Here is a 9,317-nt window from a genome sequence, read left to right on the forward strand (position 1 = left end):
TTTAGAGGTCAATTAGAAGAGTAAAGCTGGGGCTTTCATGGGGCTTATCTTGCCATCCCTAGGATTTTGCCACCTTTCTGCTACCTTCCTCACCCTCCTGTCAGAAGAATACAGCACAACTGCTAAGAATGTTAGTGTGAAAGCAATTACTGCAGGAAAGAAATGACATATTTGATTTGAACCATGTGAATGATGGGAAGGGATCAATGTAGGTAAAACCAATTGTATGTTACAAATTTGTAACATACAATTGGTTGTTGATTGAAGACTGCACTGTCCCTTGGCAGAGTGCTGGGGATAGAAACCAAGGCCTTTGCATCTACCTCTATGCTCCCCCATTTGAAAAAAGTTTGGGGAATATTAAGAATTGATAAAGAGCCTGAATCACAGTGTGGGTCATTGGAATCTACAAGAGAGAAGTCAGGCAGGAATAAGTACTATACTATAGCATGAAGGAACCCTGTCTCATGCAGTGGAATCTGTCTCATGAGGCCAACCAGCTCCAAGCAGTAGAAAGTAGCCACACTGACAAAATCACCACTTTGCATGGTAGATAGATATCTACAATGGTTGTGTTGTGGATCAGAAAGTCAATCTAATGGACACATCAAAGACAAATGAGCAAGTTGGTAATTGTTGTAGCCTTCAAATAGGCATCCAAAAGCTGTCCCGTAAACTGTGGACATAATCTATTGAGAAGAAATATATTGAAGTCAGTGTTTCTTCTGAATTCTGCTTATTCAATAGTTTGTTGATCACTGCCTTCTCTATCATTTTAATGGGAAAAAGGAGTTTTCGACAATCTGCTCATGTTAAATTTTAATACTTTAGTAATGCATACCACTTATTCTAATTCACAAATTGTTATTTATGTTTTCAGTAATTCTGCAATTGAGATAGATTTTCCACTGCTTAGATATCAGTAATGTTTTAGACATTTCTTTCACTGATGATTACATGCAGATGATTAAAATTTTTTAAACTGAATTTCTCATATAACAGCCCAGTATGCTGTCAAATTAACTTCAACTTTTAAACTCATAATATTTGTGGGTCTTCCAAAACACCTTTAATTATAATCTCTAATCATACTTTGAAACATTTCCATAGGTTTCTAAGAACCTTTCATGGTTTTACAGAACTTACATGGTAACCAAATTCTTTCCTTTCTGGACATCTCTTTCAATTTCTCTGTGTGTGTATGTTTATGAGCCCTAGTGATTTCCTATGAATATTAGTTTCACATTAGTAAAACTGAAAATAGACAAGGGAGATTTAATCAGTGCCTCTTTTGACTCTTGGAAATAGTTACTGGAGAGTACAGTAACCATAGAGTGTATATGAGTTTTGGTTGAATAAGACCCATCTCTGTTGTACAGAAGGTCAATATGTGGTATTTACCATGAGCAGAAAGAGCAAGGTATTGGGAAGTATGTGGTGGGCCACAAGGAAAACTAGTCCTTCTTGAAAACAGCAAATGACAATGTTTAAACTCTAGTGAATACAACTACATGTGAATCTGAGGTACACACAACTGATACGAAACTCACCAATGTGAATATTCCACTATTAATTATAGGACAGATGTCAAAATGCCCTCTGATGTTTGCAAAGTACAGACACAGTAATGCTCCTCATGCACCTCAGCAGGATTTGAACACCCTGAAACGGGGTAGGAGTTAAAACTGTACCATTGGTGGGCTGGACAAAGAGCTCAGTGGATTAAAGCACCTGTAAGCAGGAGCAAGGTTGGGAGTTCCATCCCTAGACCTGCTGTGCTGACCTCGCCCCCGGGGTGCCCCGAGATGCAGATTGAGACTGGGCATGGTGGCACCTGCCTATAATCCCAGCACTTGGGAGGCTGTAAGAAGAAGAATCACTATGAGTACAGTCTAGTAGTGAGACCCCAAACATCCTGCCCACCTTTCCTTAAAAATACAGAAAAAAAAACTGTACCATTGGTGACAGTATATCAGAAAGTGCGCTTATGTCTTTTCAAAGGCAAGTTAGCTGTGTATGTTCACCCAAGAAATCATTCCTTTTTGTTTCATGAGTAGACCTTTAAAATATTTCCTAAGCAGAAGAGATGATTTATAGAACAGATTTAATAGATGCCTAAATCTTTCAAAAATAGGGGATTGATTGTAAACATAATGTTTAGACTAATGGGTACCACGCCATTATGTGTATCACAACATTAAACATTTGGAGAGCCAATAATTTCTCAGTATTAAAATAAAATAAGTCAAAAACTGTATATTCATGTTTCTTTTTCATGTTTTAATTATTCTCATGATCAAACTCAGAGTTTGTGCTTGCCAGATAAGTCTTCACAACTAAGCTACATTGCTAAGCCCAAGTGCTATTTTTATAGCATGTATAATCAAAGCAATTACAATGAATGATGGTGGATGTGCTGATTATTTTTTGCATACTAATGTAAAAATAAAAATAAAACAGTGTTCCAAAAGAGGCTCTGTTGCACACTGACAGTAATATATTTCATTATGCTTCACACAGTGTGAGTATGGAATTAGAAAATTTCTATCATGAGCTTTGTAAAATGAGCCAGTGACTTGTGCATATGTCCAGCTTGAGTGTGATCATCAGTACCGCTGATTAACCGAGTCTTAACAATTCTAATTACAGGAAACCTATCTCAATTTAGACTTGAAGGGGCAGGCAATTCAAACAAGTTGAATAGGTACAACCAGAACCAGCAATTCAATCTTCTTAAAACCCATTTCCATAGTGCTCCCCACTGTGTCTCCTTCACAGGCTTTCTCATCATGATGGCAGTGGTCACCAGCAGAACATGCTGACTAGGTAGCTAGTGGTGCTAGCCTCTTTTGCCACTTGTTGTTGAGAGGTGACAAGAGAGTTGTGATAGATTAGCCAACCCTGAGTCATGTGCCCATCCTATGGTCAAGGAAATGGCGCCACTACATGACCCTTGGGCTGGTTCCTCTTATTTTTTATTTTATTTTATTTTATTTTATTTTATTTTATTTTATTTTATTTTGTATTTTAGAGAAAGGTCTACAGGGTGTTCAGCATCTCATTACTATATCAGACTTGCAGTGATCTGCCTGTTTACAGCCTTCCAAGAGCTGGGATTACAGGTGCTTGCCACAATGCCCAGTCTTCATTGTAGTCTGAGTGTGGCCTGGAAATGGGGCCAGCACTGCAGGCTTAGGGATTGATCCCCCGGCCCCTGTACCTGCTTGCAGGCACTGTAATCTGCTGAGCTATTTGGATGGTCTTTCTCTTAATTTTTAATATTCTCCTTTTCTATAAAGCAAAGCCATACTCCTTAAATTTTGTCTATAGATACATAGTTGGTAAGAGCCTATTTTTTTGTGGAGGTTTCCGTCTGTTTATACTGTTTGTTCTACTTTTGATATTTCATTTTGTTGGACTTTATTTATCATAACAAATATGCCAATACTTAACCTGGCTCTTTTTCTCATTTACTCTGAATAATGTACTAACTCTACAAATCATACTTAGAAATCCCAGTGTTCATATCATGGTATTTTACTAGGAAGTTATGCTAAATCCCTTCAGAAACTTCAGTGTAGGTATTGCAGAGAAAGCCTGCATGCAATCTTGTGCATAATGTGATTGAATTTTGAATTTTTCTGCATAATTTAGATTCTCTCACCTTCTCAAAGACAAGCAAAACTCAGGAGTCCATGAATTCTTTAAGGTTCTTGTATGTGAGAGTAGTGTTCATGAAGTTGATTGAAGAGACTACTGTGAAGAAGAAAGCATGGGCTTTAGTAAGTTTCCAGTGATCTGACTGTAGCATTAAAATTGATGAATCAAATTCATGTTAAATCAGGAATGTCCATAATATGTGAATTCACTCTTGAATGCACGTTTCTTGGATGGGCCTCCAAAAGAATCCTAGGGACATGGATATGTGAAATGGTGAGTTTGACAGTAGTCGCCAGCAGACTGGTTATTTTTTCGTATACCAGTTCTCATTTTTATCTTGTCAGGGCCAGTGATATATCCATGTGCTTTTGTGCCTGAACCCTCTACAGTAGAATAAATAATAGCATCTGGATAAGGAAATATTGCTTGATCACTACTGTACCTTTATCTTGCTACTGTTTTTTGCAAGAGTGTTGAAGAAGCTTAAGTTACTCAAGGAAGTTCATAGCTTTCCCAATTTTTTTGCAGAATGCAAAATGGTGATAGAACAAAAGAAAACTACATTAAAAACAAGAGAAAATTTCACTAAACAAAGTAAAAGGATGTCAATAATTCTTGCTGTATCACATGATGGTATCCTCAAATTAGTTGGTCAGATTACCAGATATAAATATGTACGATTCATTTAAAGAAAACAAAGCAAAAGCAAATATAACAAAACAGTAATAAGCAATTCAAAAAAGAAGAAAAAAAAGAGAGTATAAAAAATAATTTAATTACTGACTGCTCCTTTTAACATACCAGCAGAAACTGACAATATAATTATCGAAATTATTCTGCATCTATACCTAAATCTCTTTTCCCCACTCTCATCTGTCCTTCTCCTCATTCCAGTTTGTCCTTCCCATTGAGTAACTTCTTTCCTTTTCACAGTATCTGTTGTATCTTTCAGATTTTCATTAGTCTTTAGTGCAGGCTGGTACAACCACTATGTAAGATCAGTATGGAGGTTCCACAATGAGCTAGGACTGGAGGTGTCATTAAGACCAGCTAGTCTCTGCTAGGTATTTTTCCAGAAGAAATGAAACCATCATAACATAGTAATATATGTGTGTCCATGTTTATAGTCAAATAGTTGGTCACGGGTAAATCCTGGAAACATCTCAAATGTCCATCCACTGAGGAATGCATATGAAATATATGGTATTTTTACAGAATGCAGCATTACTCAACTATAAAAAAGACAAATTGGAGGTTTTTGTAGATAAATGGAACCAGCTACAAACTACATTGGTAAATAAAATAAATCAGATCCACCACATACAAACATTTCCTTTTCTCATTCTCCCAGTGGTGAACTGCATTATCCCTTACAACACCAAAGCAGTTGTTATCAAAGTTTCAAAATCTGTTTTCTACTGTAGAAATAAAACAGAGTCTCAATTTGGCTCCAAGATGGAATTAAGGGCCAAAGAAAGAATCAATAATGTACATAGCCTTGGAAATTGACACATTTTTAAAAAAGTTTCTCCTTTGGATCTGAGAGTTCTCTTACTGAACGCAGCCACAATTAGCCACAAGATGGACTGTCTAAAGAATGTTAGCTGCTTTAAAGGATTTGGTGCCTTGAATGAGGATCTGACAGTGCATTCAGGGCAGGGCTTCCCATTCAGAGACCTGGAATGTGCTGGCAATAAGCACAGAAGCCTCTGCTTGGAGCTTTACTGGATAAGTAGGAGGAGGGACAGAATGTGCTCATCTAAACGTCCATTTCATTCATCTCAAAGCTACAATCAATTCCTCAGGGACACGTTGAGGATAAGCGTAAGACACTGCCTATTTGACTCCATATGTGTGAAGGGATATGGAATTTTACATTATTTTGTAGCCTTGAAACCAACTTACTCACTTTTCAGAGCTAAAATCTATTCCCAACACTGTTAAGCATGAGAAAAATTGCTGTATAGTGATGCTGAAAACCACCTACTTTTCTACTGACCTAAATGATCACAACTTTTCTTTTTCCTTTCGGGATGTAGCTTTGGAAACAAACCCTTCTGTCTATATAAAGGAAATGCCAATCTTCCCAAGAAAATATCAATCTTACGGTAAGTATAACTTTTCTAATGAATGGTAGATCTGAAATCTGTTCCTATGTTATGTGATATACTCTACAAATCATAAGAAATTATAGACTGCTTTCAAATTTGCAATTTTACATATATTCATTTTCCATTTAAAACTTGATTATATATTTTCTTTAAATGTCACTGTATAATTGAGAGCTTATGGACTCTGCTTTATTTTGCTACATCTTTAGCAGGGCAGTAGACAACATTAGCAACAAAGAGTTCACAGGTTTAGAGATATTTTTGCATATCTTTTGTTCCTTTTCTATTTTTCAACTGAGAATATTTGGTATTTTATTTATTTATTCATTTACATTTTTGTGGTACCGGGGCTTGAACTAAGGACCCAGCACTTCCCAGGCAAGCACTAATTCTACTGAGTTATCACCCAGGGCCCTTCAGAGCTTATTTATTTATTTATTTATTTATTTATTTATTTATTTATTTATTGCAGAACCAGGGATTGAACCCAGGCCCTTGCGCTTGCCAGGGAAGCACTTATTCCACTAAGCCATCTCCCTGGCACCTCAGAGCATATTTTAAAGAGAAATGATATTACTTCAGTCACACTTAAATAATCATGTCAAGAAACTTCAAAGTCATAGATAAATAGATAGAGATAGCTATAGAAAGAGACGGGCAACCCATGGAGAAACATATTGAATCCTCATTTTGACCACACTGCAACAGTGTGAGCCTACCTCACAGGAAATTAAGGATTTACAGATGTTCTCAGAAATTTAAAGCTAGTCAAAACTGATTGATCTTAATAAAAAATCTGGAAACTCATTTCTCTGATATTTCCTAGCATGTCAGGCAATGTATGCAATACTAGAAAATTATTGACTCATGTTTACATTAGGGTTAGAATCAGACATCTATGGATATATCTACAAAAATAATTGCTTTTCTCCATGTGTTGTTAAATTGTTTTTTGGGGGGTTTTTTTGGTACCGGGGATTGAACTCAGACCCTTGCGCCTGCCAGGGAAGCGCTTATTCCACTGAGCCATCTTACCAGCCCCCTTTGTTTCCTTTTAATAAAAAAAATCACATTTGCTAATTGATTATAAGAGGAAGAATTTCAGGAATGGAGGCTCTAAAATAACTGGAGTAATGTAGCACAAACAAAATGGATTTTCTTACCTGCATTTCCCTTGTGTCAAACTAAAAGAAACTTTCCTGAGCTGGTAATTTCTGGTTAGCATGACTGTGATTGTCCATTTCTTATGAAGCTGTGGGTTTTGTTGAGATAGTTCAGCATTCTAATCAGCTACCCGGCAAGCACAAGGACCTGGGATCAATCCCCAGTACTGCATGCAGTGTGAACCCTAGAAACCCAAAGTATGCTGTGCCAGCCACTAAACCCTGGTGTGGAAGCCCAGGCCTGTTAATATTCCTGCTGGACAGACTGAAACACAAGGGTCCCCTTGAGTCCAAGCTGTATAGTGAGACCCTATAACAAACAAATAAATGATTAAATTTATTTATTTAATATTTAAAAATCATTTTAAGAAAGAGGAGAGCCGTAGGCATTGCTTGTGTAATGTAACCAATACACTACAAGCCGACCTGTGCTCATCCTTTTAGGACAAAGGACTTTGTAGGCAACAGGGTCTACAACTAAAGAAGGCATCATGGGTAACACCATGGACCATATCACGCAGGAAGCATTTACTTTATGGCCGCTTTTAGACCAAAATGAATTTCATTGATATTGAAAAGTTCAATTAGATTAACACACTCATTGAAAGTTTCCTATATAAGGTGGATTGTTGTAGAATTATGTAAAGACACACCACTATTTTTAGTTATGTATTTTCAGTACAGTATCTTTGTACTAAGAAAGAAAAAGAATTTGTTAAGTGGGAAGGAACAACTATGATAGAAAACAGACAAAAGAAAGAAGGGAAGAAGACATTTATGTATACCTATGCACGATAATTTGGATAACTGTACTGCCAATTTATTTTTGTCTTTGAAAAGAATTGAATGCTTAAAATCTGTTTTATTTAGGTTTTTCTTTTTGATTTCTTATAAAGTTATTATTGTTTCATTTTGTTTTGCTTTTCATTTGTTTTAACCAGTTTTGCATGTTTATACCTGGTAAACTAAACAACTATTTGGAAGACCACATGATGCAATACAGCAACATTTGTTGAATTCCTCGTACTTTGTTTGGTGACTTTTTATCCTTCTCATGATTTTTCTTTTTTCTTTCAGTTATTATTAATTCTGTAAAATACATACTCATGTATGTCATCGTAGCTTTCCAATAAGGTGGTCCAAGATGCTTCCAGCAATTCTAGTTCTGACTGGGGCAGTTCCTAGCCAGCAACTTGGTCTCAGAACTGTCTGCAGTTGGCTGCTTCTCACGGAGTTTTATGGCAATTTGAAATCATGAAGTACTGTTTATTTACCCTAGAAGTCTTTGTAGTGGTTGACATGTGTAATAAATTACCTTTCTAATCCAAATTTCTCACCTGTTCCTATTTGGCTAATGGTTTTCTTTTTTATAAGGAGAGTATATTGCATATTGCATAAGGTTGATATAAAGAAGGTTTAACTAGATTTTTCATTTTTCCTGTAAGGAATGCATCTTCACAAATAATGTAATTTTAAAAATAAAACAGATTTTAATTTCTTTCTGTGTATTCGCAATCTATCACATAAAAGCTTAGTAGCCACTTCTATATAGATTTCTAAGGCATTTATATTAGAATGGATAACTTAGGCTTTTTCACTTTGATTTTTAGCCCATGATTGGAAGCAGAACACCACTTTGAAATATGTATGTAAATATTGAGAAAGGTAAAAATATCACAATGAATTAAACTATCTCTGCTAGAATTTCTAAAAAAATACAGTGAAGGCACTGTGTCTACACAGACTTATTTTTCTGCATGTTCTAAATATGAGCATTGTCCAAAGAGCTTTCAAATTTGCTCAGAAATATCTCATCTTACAAATTTCAATCTATAACAGCAATTGGTATATAAATTCCATGACTGCAAGTTCAAGAGCCTGAGTTCAATTCCCATTTCTGCCTAAAGAAAAAAAATAGATAAAAATAAATAAATAAATGAATTCCCTTGCATGGGCATAGTGTTAACTGTCTACCTAAAATCAGTTGTCTTATTTTTTATAGTGCTTGAACAAGTATAAGCACAGTGTTTAATATATAAAGCATTAGCATTATGCATCACTTAACGCATTTAACCACATTTTTTTCAACTAAATGAAATGTATGATATATTTTAAATTAAATAACTAATTGATATTTATGAATATCATGAATGCTGAGTTACACAGTAACATTTACATGGTGCTGTCCCTTTTTACACTTTTACTTTTTTCTCTAAATGTTTCTAAAATCTAATCACTTCCTGAATTTCTCCCAGATCATCCCTTCCCTAAGCAAAATTAACTCACAAAGCTAAGTGAAAAATGAAAACAAAAATCTTGAGAGGATATGACTTTCCATGGGAGTAATGTAATGTTAGTTCTCCAAACATGAATGGAACACTAA

General features: G+C 35.7%; 2 long non-coding RNA genes across 4 annotated transcripts in view; one reads left to right on the forward strand and one right to left on the reverse strand.

The window, feature by feature from the left end:
- Positions 1 to 8,582, forward strand: part of LOC111814307 — a 22,796-nt gene extending 14,214 nt beyond the window's left edge. Inside the window, exons 2-3 of the long non-coding RNA XR_002819329.1 lie at positions 5,700 to 5,768; positions 8,545 to 8,582. This is a non-coding gene — a long non-coding RNA (uncharacterized LOC111814307). The remainder of the gene's footprint in view (positions 1 to 5,699; positions 5,769 to 8,544) is intronic.
- LOC111814306 overlaps positions 1 to 9,317 on the reverse strand; it is a 58,939-nt gene that overhangs the window by 43,013 nt on the left and 6,609 nt on the right. For all 3 annotated transcript variants that reach the window (XR_002819328.1, XR_002819326.1, XR_002819327.1), the window contains exons 2-4: positions 8,755 to 8,831; positions 6,935 to 7,061; positions 3,665 to 3,756 (exon numbers count right to left, since the gene is read on the reverse strand). This is a non-coding gene — a long non-coding RNA (uncharacterized LOC111814306). The remainder of the gene's footprint in view (positions 1 to 3,664; positions 3,757 to 6,934; positions 7,062 to 8,754; positions 8,832 to 9,317) is intronic.

The sequence above is a fragment of the Octodon degus genome, unplaced genomic scaffold (genome assembly GCF_000260255.1).
Source record: "Octodon degus isolate 3935 unplaced genomic scaffold, OctDeg1.0 scaffold00288, whole genome shotgun sequence".
NCBI lineage: Eukaryota > Metazoa > Chordata > Mammalia > Rodentia > Octodontidae > Octodon > Octodon degus.